Raw genomic sequence first — 14,097 nt, forward strand, 5'->3', positions numbered from 1 at the left:
CCACATTATGAACCACACGGTTGTCTAAACATTTAAGCCTAGCGTCTTGCTCAGAAGTCATGCGTCCATAGCCTTGTCCTTAAGTCCACTGCACCTTGAGCATGAGGTGGGGATGTGACTAAACCATATCAAAGGCCATAAAAGTGACTGCTCTGTTAGCATCAGTGCTTTGACCTGAAGAGAGCTGAGCATCATGACTGCATGGGCGTGAGTTCTTACTCACTAGCTCTGGCAGCATCCTACTCAGTACTGGAACAGAAAATCGCCCTTTGGGGATCTCACCCTTCACTGCCTCTGTGAGGCACGCAGCTGCCCTGAATCACCTCACTAAACCAGGGAGTCTCCTTTCAGCGAATCAGTATTTAGTTCTGGTATCTGAAATGGTTGCTTTAGCAGGTACTTTTGTTGGGATAAACCAAAGTTTACATTTAAGGATTACAGATTGGCTTCTACAGCAAAAGCAGCACAGTAACTCTCAATTGAGATAAAGACTGGTAACAGATACATAACTAAAGTGAAAACATTGTTTAATGTAGTGACTTATTATATTACACATTTTAGATGATTATATGACAAGAAGAGAATTTTGGATCTCTGTAAGAACTGGCAGCAGAATTCACAGGCATCATATTTCAGTAATAGTGAAAATATTATGCATAATCAGGCATGAGAGTAGGTGGTTCTTTTGACAACAAAAGAATATTTGAACACAGTATCATGTTAGAAAGATAAAGCTTCAAAGTCCTATATTTTATTACACCTTCAAATTGCATATCCCAAGCACAAAATAGCATACATCAGACCACAATTCTTGATTCAGAAACCATGAAATATAAATAATCAACAACATTTTCAAAAAAGGAAAGACAGAAAATATCTTAGAATGATTTATGTCAATTAAAATTGGTATCTGAATGAGAATATCATCCTCTGAGTGTAAAACAAAGAAGTTTTTCATAACTAAACCTGTTAATTATGGAACATAACTGGAACACGTATGTAAACAAGCTAACTCTGAAGTAATGTGTAGATGAATTTATTGCTCAGTGATTATTTGCAATATACCATGCTTTTTCAGTTGATAAATTCCAGCAATTTAATAGGCTAAAAACAGAGATGAGAAATACATTAATAGAAAAGGAAAAGGAATATAAAACAACCGCAAAATCATTGTAAATCATTATTTATGCAAAAATGTCTTGTTCACAGTATATGTCCATTTAAAAAATCCTATAAAATTAAGACTTTAAACTACTTTCAAGGAGAATGAGATATTTTAACCTAGTCTGACTTCTAAAAAGAAAAACAGATCACATTGTTTTCTTCAGCAGTCAGACAATTTGCTTCTCTCTATTTAATATTCATAAAATATAAGATTAAATATATCATGCATACATAAATCTATATAAAAGAAAAACAATGTTTAAAAGCTGATTTTTTTTGATGATACTATACACTAAAAACGATTTTCAGTTTAACAGAGTGATTCATTTATTTATAATATAACAGCCTTAGAACAACACTGTTACGTGCATATATTAGCAATAATGAGCGAAACGAACTTTCACTGCTTTCTACCGATTCCTACTAAAAAAGTGAAACTGACAATTCTAGAAATGGAGTGAATCCTAGGGTGCTCTTACAAGCTATATAACAAATAAATAATTAAAAAAAAATAATTTAGGCAATGATAAAACAGCATGTGATTGTGGAATCTCATGAAAGCTTAAACTTCACCAATCAAAATTATTGTGCAGAGAGCTGTTCAGCATTTTTGATTAAGAGCAGCACTGGAAAAAAATAATAATAAAATAAAATAAAATAAAATACCCTTTATATCCTTTCTAAACGATATAAAAATATATTTTTACATTTGTTCGGAAATTTTGGTTTTATATTCAAGCACTGATGAGGCTTCTTCCAGGACAGGAAAATCATATCTAAGTACACAGAAACACAGTCCATCACAAGGTAGCAAATTATCAAAGACAAACTTTTCCCAGAAAGTGTAAGATTTTAAATAAATAAATAAATACATAAATAAATAAATAGATAAATAAATAGATAGATAGATAACAGAGAGTGTGTAATAACACTTCCAGAACCTTCCAGATCTTGAATTCCAACCAAGTACTGTAAGCTTGATTTCATACAGCTGTACTTCACCTTCACAGTAGTTAGTGTTTTTCTGTAATACTTCCGTAACACTTCCATGAAAAATTCCATTCATTTCCCTACTGAGACAGCTACAACTTTTTAATTTCCACCTTATATTTCTTAACAACCAATTCATAACTATTTTTTACTTAGTTCTCTGAGTTGTTGTAATCTCTTTTATTTTCTCACTGATTACCTAGCAAGATAAAACTTTCTCAACATTTGTTTTGCTGACCTAAGCAAAGCTAATTTTGTCTTCCAATAAGACTAGCTCTCTCCATTTTGATCTTCCTATTAGTACTTCTTTTATCTACTCTATCTTTAATTTCTTTATTGAAAATGGGTGATTACAACTATCTGTATGATTTCAAATTAAGAATTACCAAAGCACTGATATTCCTCTATACGTACTGGAAATACATCCAAAGTCCAAGTCACAATTTGCCTTTTCAAGGCATTGATATCCTGTGACCAATTATTATACTCTAACATTTCTCCTTCTTATTAATTAGTCCTCCATCAATGGGAAAAACTCTTGTTAGCAGATTCCAAGCACATAATCTTGCATATTACTCACCTGAATCTCATATTTTCCATTTCTTCATATTCTTTGCAAGTTCTAATTCAGCTGTGGCTTAAACAATTTTTATTCTTACTCTACATTTTAAGGAATAATTTTGTTGATCAGCTTTTTTTACTCATTTCTGTTCTTTCCTATTGGTTGTAGGTATCCATATATTTCTAAATCCTTCTTTGGATAACTGTTCATTTAGCTCTAGCATTATTTCTGGAAGCCTTTTCCTTGCTTGGGTATATATTCTTTGTAGCTGAAATAAATTTTAATTCCAGATAACCTCTCCATTCAAATTCCTGGGCATTTCAGACCGGCTGAGCTAATGAAACTGCAGTTTGATATCACTTTCTTTAGCATATCTAAGATCACTCTTCAAGTCAAGCACTTTACTTGAAAATATAGTTTTGTTTATCTTTCCATTTAACTTAAAATGAAACAAGTTAATCAAAAACCCTTATCAAAATTTACAATGACAGGCTTATTGGTAATGTCACTATTTTTTTACCTTGCTACCTAAACTAAATATAAAATAGCACAGAACCCTCTTCAAAGGGTTGTTAATGAATTTCTACATGTCTGCTTAGAGTAAAACTCAGAAGTCAGTCCTTGAAGATCAGTAAAATTCCCTTTCCCATGTGAGTACTACAATCCTTTGGGCACGGGCATGTTCTCTTCCATTGTGTATAGTCACACAGATCTTAAATTCTTTGAAGCTGGGACACCACAGAGCAAAAGACAGAGTGTTTTTATCTTTACCTGGTTAATTAGTATGTTCTCCCAGATTGTAGGAAATGTGGGATGAATGAACAGGCTATGGAGAGTAGTAATCTTAGTTCTATATCCATTTAAGTGCCTTCATTTGCAGGAACTAGATCCCAACAGGTAATAAACAGAACCCAAACTAATAAACTTCAACAGCCTGAACAGTTTTCAGAACATATAATCTTTGTGGCATTTTCTTTTTCCTGCCTCAGGACGACAGGATTCCTAGATCATCAGGATTCTGAAGCACTGAGGAGATTCCTGCATATAACACTGTTAAAGATTCCATTCCAGTGAACAAGTGACTACCAGGAAAGAAAGTGGTATCAAGAGTTGCTTTATTAGATCTAGCCCTGAGTGACTTAGATGCTTTAAAAATGTTTACCCTAGCTCTAACATGGCCTATGACCATACACAGCAATTTTAGACTGATCTGATTGTCCTTTGAAAGGAAGCAAAAATAAAGTTTATGGTTTGTTAAAAGATGGATTTTCTGTATAGTCTAGAGATTTCATATAGGAGTATGATGAGCTTCACAAATCAGATTTGGAAATTTAACTGCAAATATAAACCATTATCTTCAAGGGAAAGGGAAAGAAATGTCATTTTCTTACAATTTACTTTGTAATAGTAAGATTTCTTCAACGGTAAATCAGATTGAAAATCAGGGTGTATTTTTTAAAAGGACTATTAAGAGCAAGATGGTAATCTCCACACAGTGAAATGTTGTGCTTTATGGTTATTGAAATGCCTAGAGTCACCTAAGTTTTTCTAACAATGAATCCTATGGTGAAAGGTGAAACAGGGGTTTTCTCACTGCGGTTCTGCTAATATAATGCTGTTCTGCTAATATAATGATATTCAAATATGCAAGCTGCTTAGGATAAGAAAAAGAAGTTAATGGCAACAATAAATTTCTTCCTGTGCTCAGCATCAAGTCCTGAAAGTTCTGCATAACAGATTCTATTTCTTCACTCATGTTTCCTAATGCTGACTCTCTGGCCATTTCCTAAGATAATTTCCTCCAGCACAATTAATCAAATAATAGATATGCAGGTGTTAGAGACAAACCCAGCTGATGGTGACAGTATAATTACATAGAATCATACAACAGCTTGGGCTGGAAGGGATATAAAAGATCACCCCATTCCAACCCCCTGCCATGGGCAGGGACACCTCCCACCAGACCAGGCTGCCCAAAGCCCCATCCAGCCTGGCCTTGAGCACTTCCAGGAATGGGGCATCCACAGCTTCTCTGGGCAATTTGTCCCAGTGCCTCACCACCCTCACAGTAAATAATTTCTTTTGAATATCTAATCTAAATGAAATAATCTCTTCTAATTTAAAGCCATTACCCCTTGTCTTATCACTATCTTCCCGTAGAAAAAGTCGCTCTCCATCTTTTCTATAATCCCCTTTTAAGTACTGAAAGGCACAAGGAGGTCTCCCCAGATCCTTCTCTTTTCCAGGCTGCACAAGCCTGTAAAAGAAAAGCTCCCTAGCTTTTTCAGACTGGCTTCATAGGAGAGGTGCTCCAGCTCTCTGACCATCCTCATGGTACTCTTGGACCCGCTCTAACAGGTACATGTCTTTCTTGTGCTGGGGGTCCCAGACCAGGACACAGGACCCCAAGTGAAGCCTCACAAGGGTGGAACAGAGGGGGACAATCACCTTCCCAATCACTTTCCTCGACCTGCTGCCCACTCCTCTGGTGATGCAGCCCAGAATGCAGAAGGCTTTCTTAACTGCAAGCACACACTTCTGGCTCATGTCAAGTTTTTTGTCCACCAGAACCCACAAATCCTTCTCTGCAAGACTGCTCTTAATAAGTTCTTCTCCCAGTCTACTCATGTCTGGGATTGTTCTCATAATGTGTCAAAGGGCCAGGTATTACAGAACTGGGTTAATGCCTAGGGTAATCTTTAGTTCGCTGTTGAATATTTGGACAAAATGTAATTTCTTCTATTTTAGATGTATTTTGGTAAAGAAATGAACACTACAGGAGTAAAAGTCTAGTAATCCAATTTCCTAAGTAGCTAATATTTTTTTTTTCCAGTTCAGCATCATTGTTGGCAAGGAGAACATGTCCCTGTTGTGGCTACCACCACTAGAAGCCCGGGCAATGTTCCTACAGCACTTGTGAACCAAACATACTATCCATGTGCCATGAAGGTGAAAGCAGTATGTGCCACCAGACATGCACAAAGGATGGCACCACTGGAGTGCATTCTGCAGTGTTCAATAATTCTCTGCATACAGCCTTCATTATAGCCTTCCTGATATCCCATCCTTGTCTCAACAGTAGGTCAAAAATATTCTGTTTTCTGTTTTATTGTCTCTCAGTTTGGTACTGGTACTGCTACTTGCATTGCCCACTGTAGACCTAAGGGGTCATCCCAACAAAAAAAGCACTTCATACCTATACAAGTTTAAGAGCTAACTTCTGTACCAGGCTGTCATGTATGCTAAAGCCACAACACAAGCAATATCCATTAACATTCTTACTGATCACTTTACCCTCTCTAACCTCACACAGGCCAGCTGCCTTGTCCTCATCCTATGACAGACAAAAACTACCTGTAAGACACTAAATACAGCTAACCACACAGCTGAGCACACTTTCCCTTTGTTCAATAAAGTCAAAGATGCTGAACAAAAATTCTCAAAATATAATCTCATAAGTAGAAGAAAGGTTTTATCTTTCCTCATTTTATTTGCTATTTCTATGACAAAAGCCATACAGTGTCTTTCATTTCTTTCCCCAGTGCCATCTTCAATATTTCTCTGTAAGCATGGGATGCCAATAAATCCCCTTAATCCAACCCTACATCTTCCTTAAGAAGAATCAAATGAGATGACAAACTTTTAAAATAGCAAAAGTTTTCTGATCTGATTTCTTTTAACTCTGAAGATGAAGTTCTAAATCAGCAGCTCTTTTATTTACTCCATTCATTTCCTTATTTCGCTTGTTCTACATGACTTTACTAATTGTCTGCTATACAATGCCTTATACCTATTCATTACTGATAAATACTGCTTTTTCTAAATGGTACTTTTAGTTAAAATTTGAACATATTGTACCATACTGGAAATTACTTCAAAATAAGTCTCTCTATTCTACATAAGATTACTGGGCAATCATGGCAGAGCACAACAGAACTTAATTATTTTTAGCGTGCTACCTGTGAACATCTTTATGTAGACCCTCTTTACTGGGTCTACATAGAACAGGAAAAAGAAGCAATTAGCACATCTCACCAAATGTATTACTCGCTAAAAGGATTTAGTGATTAATCCTAACAATCCGTTTCTCAAAAATATAAACAACAGCATTTCTAACCATGGAGAAAGAAAACAATAAGACAGGTAAATAGTTGAACATAATCCAGGGTAATTTTGGGTGGGGAGGGGGTTGTGTGTTTTGTTGTTGTTTGTTTAACAAACACAAGCAATTATAGTGTTTAACCACAAAACCAACAAGCATCAAGTATTTTAGTTAACTGTAGTTATTGAAAAACATAAGACTTTCTGAATGAATATTTATTGTTATTTGTATCATGCTATTCTTTGAAATCTCTTCACATGAATAGAACTTTAGATATCTGGAACTGAATAAATCTATACACTCTGCCAAGAAACAACAGACTAAATAATACCTCTGTTAGAAAGCAGTCTGTTAGAACAACAGCATAGCAAATAGCAAACATCAGTGGTATCGCAGAATCACAGAATGGCTGAGAATGAAAAGGACCTTTGGATGTCTTCTGGTCCAACACCCTGCTCAAGCAGGACCAACTTAGAGCTGTTTGCTGAGGACCATGTCCAAATGCTTTTGAGTATCTCCAAGGAGGGACACTCCACAATCTCTTTGCCCACCCCTGCTCAAGATAATGGCCTTAGGAATGTGCTTTAACTTTTGATTAGACCTGAATAGGTCTGGCAGTTGGACTCAATAATCTTTGTACGTCCCTAGCAATTGAACTATTCTAATTCTAATTATCTGGGCAACCTCTACCACTGCTTGATAACCCACACAGTGAAGTGCTTCCTGATGTTCAGACAGAGCCGCATGTTTTCCAGTTTCTGCCCATTGACTCTTCTCCTGCCACTGGGCACCACTGAAAAGAGCCTGGCACCCTGCAGAGTTGTTTATACACATTGAGAAGATTCCCCCAAGCCAGAGGGGATGTTCAGCATCTCCGGGTTGCACAGTCCTAGCTCTCTCAGTCTGTCCTCATGGGAGAGATGCTCCAGCTCCTTCATCTTTGTGGCCATTTGTTGGGCTCTCTCCAGTACATCCATGTCTCTCTCGCACTGGGGAGCCCAGAACTGGATGCAGGACTTCTCTAGCTGTGGCCTTACCAGTGCTGAATAGAGAAGAAAGATCACCTCCCTTGCCCAGCCAGTGACACTTCTACTAATGCAGCCCATGACACTATGAACCTTCCTGCTGCAAGGCTGCATTGCTGGCTCACGTTCAGCTTGGTGTCCACCAGGACCGCCAGGTCCCTTCCTGCAGAGCTGCTTTCCGGCTGGGTAGCCCCCAGCCTGTCCTGGTGCCTGGGGTTCCCCCCCCCCCCCCCCCCCCCCCCCCAGGTGCAAGATTCTGCACTTCTTGTTGATTTTCATGAGATTCTTGTCAGCCTGCTTCTCCACCCCTTCAACGTTCCCCTTGATGGCAGCACGACCCTCTGGTTCATCTGCTACTGAACTCGACTTTTGTGTCTGGGTTCTCTCCCATGCTGCCCTACATGATTTACAGCAACTCTGTGTAAAAGTTCATGAATTTACTTTGTTGTTGTTCCGTATTTAGTTTAAAACTTCCTCTTTCCTTTGGTGCCTATTAAAATACGCAGAGGCTGCTGATGAGCTGACAGGCAGCAATACACGACTGCTTGCTGGCGGTTGTGTGTCCTCTGATCGCCCTGGCCCCAGCCCCTGGCTGTGAGCTGGGCCAGGGCTTGTTCCTTGGCCCTGAAGAGCCCCAAGCACGGCGAGCACCGCGCTGCGCACCTGAAGCAGCAGCCTGACGCGTCAGCGAGTACCTGTACTCCCCCCTTTACGGACAGGGACCGCTTCCCCCCAACACACACACACACACACTCAAATCTTCCAATTTTTACTGAAACGTTCCAGCTCACTTCGCCCACCGCCTCGGTCACACCCTGCCGCCGAGGCCGACCCCACCCCGGCTCCCCCTCTGCCAGTCAGGAGCCGAGAGGCCGTGCCACCCTCAGGCCTCGGCGCGGCGGGGGCCGCCCCGGCCGCCGCCCGCCGCCTTCCTCCCCGGCCCCCCGCGGCAGGGACAGGGCAAGGCAGCTGCCGAGGGGAACCGGCCGGCCGCAGGGCGACTTCCACGGCGGGCAGGGCCGCCGGGGAGGGGGCCGATCTCGGCTCTCGCCGAGCGCTTTCCGCTGCCGTTTGTCTCCCGTCTCTTCCCGTTCGCAGGAGCAGCTGCCGCTGCGCAACCCCTTCCCCGCCTCCTCCTCCTCCTCGCAGCCTCCCTCGCACGGCGCGGCCCCGGTAAGCGGCGCGTCGGGGGCGCGGGCCGCGGGGCCGACACCTGCCCGCGGGGCGGCGGGGCGGGGGGCGCTGCGAGCAGCGGGGAGCCCCGGCTTCTCCTCGCAGTGAACTTAGCGGCGCTGCCGCCGCCTGTCAGCACCAGAATCGCCCGGAGGGCGGCCTGGAGGCGGCCGGCGTCCCGCTGCCCTGCGGCCGGTGCCCTGCGGTCCGTGCCCCGCTGCCCTGCGGCAGGGCCTGGGCCGGGCCACGGGTGGCGGCCGGCGGCTTGTGGCCGGGTGCTAGCCTCGCACCGGGACGCCCGCATGGTGTGCGTGTTTGTTTGGTCCTCGGTTTTGTGCAGAGGCTGGTGTTTGTGCGTGCAAAAGCAGAGAGCAGTCGTGAGACAGCCTGTGGGATCGCATGAGAGAAAAAGCGTACGCGCTGATCCCTGGCTTCCCGTTGACCTGTTTTGTCTGTTCCTTGTCAAAGCGATTTAAGCACTCCGCGTTCTCTTGCTGTATTTTCTACACCCATCCATTTTGCCAGCATGCAGTAGGATTTGTTAGCAATTAAGTAACACCTTGCAAGTAACACGTTCTTTCCCATTTTTACATTAACTGCTTTCCAATTTATGTGGGCTACTCTTGCTGCAAGAGGGAGTCTCGTCACCCTGTCTCGTCAACCAGTGGACCATGTTATGGGAGCTGATCCCACAACAATAGCTGAACTGGTAAAACAGTTCACTATCCAGCAGGAGCCGACACAGGAGCAGCCTGGATGACACTAAACCCGCCGTGCTGCTTTGCTTCTCTGGCAGCCTGGAGACAGTTCCTTAAACATTGTTTTCTTTCTCCCTGCATAACAGTTACTTCATTGAGAAATGCTTCTTAAGTGTCCTTTTAGACGTGTCTCCTCAAAACTGAAAAACTTCAGACATTGGAAGTTTGCAGTTAGTTTTCACGTGTGCCTGAATGCCTTCCAGGATTGTTTCCTTGTTTAGCAAAGTGTCCGTTCCTGCCTTCTTGGGAGCAGGAACTTCTGGTTCTGGGCACTTGTTGGCCAGGACAGCTCATCTGGCTTGTCTTCGCCACCCTACCTCAAAGCTGGCATGCATCTACTGTTTTTTACAGTGCTCCCTGTAACTAATGCTCAAGTTTCTGTGCCCTAATTCCTTGCTGCAACCTAATTATTATTGTCATCCTTGTGGCTGTGGCATCCTGAAGGGGTCATAGATGACTTTTGAAGAAAAAAGCATCAAAAAACATGTGTTCTGCTCTACCCATTCTTTTAGTTTTATGTTTTTGAGAGGCAAGTGAAGCTAGTTGCAGGGAAATCCTTGAACAGGATTTCAACAGAAATATATTTTTATGTTTAGTCATTCACTTTGCACATTTGAAAAATGTGGGGGAGGGGCTTCATGTTTTTCAGCAATCTTTTTCGTTATAAATGGTCAGAGCTTAATACATTGTTTCTTAACGCAATCCAAATTGTATAGATATAGATATCAAAGGGGACTTCCTACTTATGAGAAGATGCCAAAAGGGAAAGCATCCTATTCAAGAAATGATAAGTAAACAGGAAGCAGATCAGCTCTGTGCCATTTCTTTGATTGCTGTCTGCCACTTGATCCTTCACCTCATTTTTAGTGTTTTCTTTGCAAATAGTCCCACTAGCTTTCAGTGTTGTTGCTCATAAGTTTTCCAGATGGAGTGAGAGAAAGGAAAAAATGTGATTATTGTTTCTTCTTCCCTTAACATATTGATGAGCATGTATGAATCTGAAAATCTTGGAGATCTTATGCAGAGATTGCATGTGAAATTTACTTGCGATTGGAATAGTTATTTAATCTTACAGTATTTCCTGTCCTTATAAATATAAGAAACAACATTTTAAAAAAGATCTAGTGAGTTTTGTATTATTTTCAACCCTAAAAAAGCGTTCTCTTCTTTTTACCCTCATGGAAATTTTTATCATCTGAATGATCAATTCAGGGCTAGTACTACTTCATTTTGTGTTCTGCAGCCAGATTTGAAAACTGCTGTGCAAGAATAGCTGACCCATTTGAAAGAGTTTACCGAATAGCTGAATAGTAGTGACAGAGATCAAGAAATCATGATCTGTGAGGAGAAAGTAAAAGAATTAAATTTATTTAGCCCAAAGACAAGCTTGAAGAGAAGCTCATATGTGAGTGCTCAAAGTTTTAAAATGTTGCTGCACAGAAGAAAAGGAGACATTTTGTCCTCTGCATTCACAGCAAATAAGAGAAAGAGTAAGATTTAAATTGCACAAAAAATCAGGTTAGATGTAAGGGGAAAGGCTATAATGACAGGAGATAACAAGGTAATGAAATGGTTTGGGAAGGCTGAGAAATCTCCATCAAAAGTCTGTAAGGGAAGGTTAGACAGACATTTCTCAAGAAAGAGGACTGAGTGCCTGACTTGGGAAGGAACCCTCTGCTCTTGGCTTTTCTGGGACTGAGTCACAGGAAGAAAAGTTTGAAGGATGTAAAAGAAGCCACAGAGGAGAGTAGGCTTTTTTACACTCGTATATGTCTGCATGCTATTTTGGAGGAAAACATGAGCTTGCACAAGGCAACTGATCTGAAAGCAGTACAGCCACAACAAACATGGCCCTGTGCCAAGCTGAAAAGGCCTGCTGAGAGTGACACTATCTAGTCTCTGCATGCCTGCCTCTCAAAATGGAATCTCTGGCCTTTATGTCGGCATTTTTGCTGAAAGACGACGCAAAGTGAGAACCATATGCCTTTTCACAGTTCTAAATGCAAACTGCGAGAGATGAAAATTTGCTAAAATACATCCAGAACACTATGGTTAAACTGCATTTGAATAATAAAAACACTTCACAATTCTTTGTGTGTGTGCTTTCATTTGAGTTCCAGTTTAAGTTATATGCAAATCAAAAGAGGAATGAACACTCATGTAGAAAATCAGAAATGTCTCATTTGCTGTTTTCTAACATGGTGCTTGTAGAAAGCTCTGTAATGTGTTAATGTACAATTATAGCATTTCTTCTGCCCTCAGTAAGACCTGCAAAAGGGCACATACATGCAGAATTTTAATAGACCAACAGGAACTTTCATTTTTAAATTCTGCTAGGCCAGAAGAATACCTACGCCTACTGTAATATTGTATTAAAAAGTATTTGCACTTTAAGGATATTTTTTTTCATATAGTTCACTGTCAGCATTTTTGGTCATACAAAATGCAACCTGTGGTATGCAGATTATTGTATCTATAATACATTATACATTCATTTATCTTACTAAAGTGTATTTTTAAATAAAAGCCTTATGCAGAACTAAGAAAATACTTTTAAAATGTTTATCAAAAAAACAAAGGAGCTTTCATTTTGCAGTGTAACAGTGATTGCTTGCTAGATAATGTTCAGGAAAGGGAGATGTTTACATCACTTCAGATATCTTCAACCAGGAAGCATCACTAGCCTCCAATGAAGCAGCTGCTGAACAGATAGCAAAGCAGGGCTTTTTGTTTGTTTGTTTTTTCTAGAACAGTTATGATAAGGAGAACAGGCTATATACAGAGACTTAAATATATACCATTTGAGTACACAGGATATATGGTATACAAGATGGATGTCACTAACTGCAGTATCTTTAGAGGCATATGGGGATACGGCTGTACCTGAAATGCCTATTTGAGCAAGCCTTAGGCAAAAAGTCTGTCTGGCCTTCCTTGTTGGTCTTAGATCTGAGGTTCCCACTGAGCTGTTACAAGAATAAATGAATTTTAGAAGCATGTTATGAAACTGCCAAGAATAAATTAATTACAACAGCTTTACAGGTGTGGGAGTGATACACACTCATAACTGGTAATCACTCCTTCAATAACCTGTGAAGTCTAATGCTGTATTTATCACTGTAAAGTGATGCACACTACCTGTAAAATCTTTCAGAGCCTAAATTTGTCTTTTTTTTTTCTTTTTTTTTAATGTTACTCACTTTCACAGTGTTTCACAGAGCAAGGTTAATAAAAAGTTGAGATTCCGAATCATCAAATTTCTGAATCATCAAATTTTTGTCATGAACAAGACAGGCTTCTAGCATAAATTCTGCCTTTTCTGCAAGTGTCTCTTCCATGATCTTTTGCTTGGCCATCTTAACTTACATTAACTACATATGTTTATTTATCTGGAAAGGAAGAAAAATGGAATCTTGATAAAATTTCATCTTAATTTATTTTGACGTTGCGAGAAAAGGCTTAATGATTGCCCTCGTTTCACTTTCTAAGCTTAGTGTGGATCTGGTTACAAAAAGTTGTGTGTACATTGAGCTAAGAGTCTACTGAATGCACGTGATGTTTTAGCTCTTCCTTGTCAAACCATACCGTCTAGACTGTCTACATAGTTTGAAAAAGTAGGATATCCCATGAGAGAAGAACTCAGATATAAATGAGAAACAATGAATAACCAATGTGTGCGTTCATTTCCTAGTCTTCCATTCAGAAAACAAGGCAGGAGAAGGCAAGACAGAAATGGGGAAGAGCACAGGTTTTTTATGTATAAGCCACATAGCTGTACAGGCATCTGGTGTTGATGACCTCAATGAAAAATATACTAAAATGAAATTGTTGAAAGAACTTCTAAACCAGATGTTTGGACTATAGAAGAATAGAGATTCTTTCAATACTGGTTTGAGTTTTATGCTACTGCCTCCTTGTTAGTAAGGACGGTGCAATTTAGCACTGTGAGTTGGCATACCCATCCAGTTGAGTGTGTATATGTAAAGCTATTTTTAGCTTTTTTCCATGTAGCTAGCACAAGAGGGTGGAACAGAAAGAAGTATGTAGAAAAGAGGGGGACATTTGGAGAAAGCATGGCAAAAGAGAAGGCTTTGGAAAAAGGTTAGAGTAGACCAAAGAAACATTGAAACATAGCAAGGCACAAAGAAAGAAAAATACTCATCTTGCCCTTCTTAATTTAAGTCTTAATTTGAATCTGTTTTACAAGAAGGTTGATTCTGGTCTTTGAAAAGCTCTGTTACAGCTGTAGCACTGATTCTCCCACCTCCCTGTAGCAAGCCTCCTGGGACATACTGAGTAAACAACCTTTGTTTTTATGTCAGC

The 14,097-nt window shown here is 40.3% G+C and overlaps 1 protein-coding gene across 3 annotated transcripts in view; it reads left to right on the top strand.

The window, feature by feature from the left end:
* Positions 1–8,479: 8,479 nt before the first annotated feature.
* RNF180 (ring finger protein 180) overlaps positions 8,480–14,097 on the top strand; it is an 84,817-nt gene continuing 79,199 nt past the window's right edge. Inside the window, exon 1 of one of the 3 annotated variants that reach the window (XR_007169200.2) lies at positions 8,480–9,016. The gene's annotated coding sequence lies outside the window, so the exon portion shown is untranslated. The remainder of the gene's footprint in view (positions 9,017–14,097) is intronic. The other 2 variants (XM_048079513.2, XM_048079512.2) reach the window with 2 other exon arrangements.

The sequence above is a fragment of the Anser cygnoides genome, chromosome Z, assembly GCF_040182565.1.
Source record: "Anser cygnoides isolate HZ-2024a breed goose chromosome Z, Taihu_goose_T2T_genome, whole genome shotgun sequence".
Taxonomy (NCBI): domain Eukaryota; kingdom Metazoa; phylum Chordata; class Aves; order Anseriformes; family Anatidae; genus Anser; species Anser cygnoides.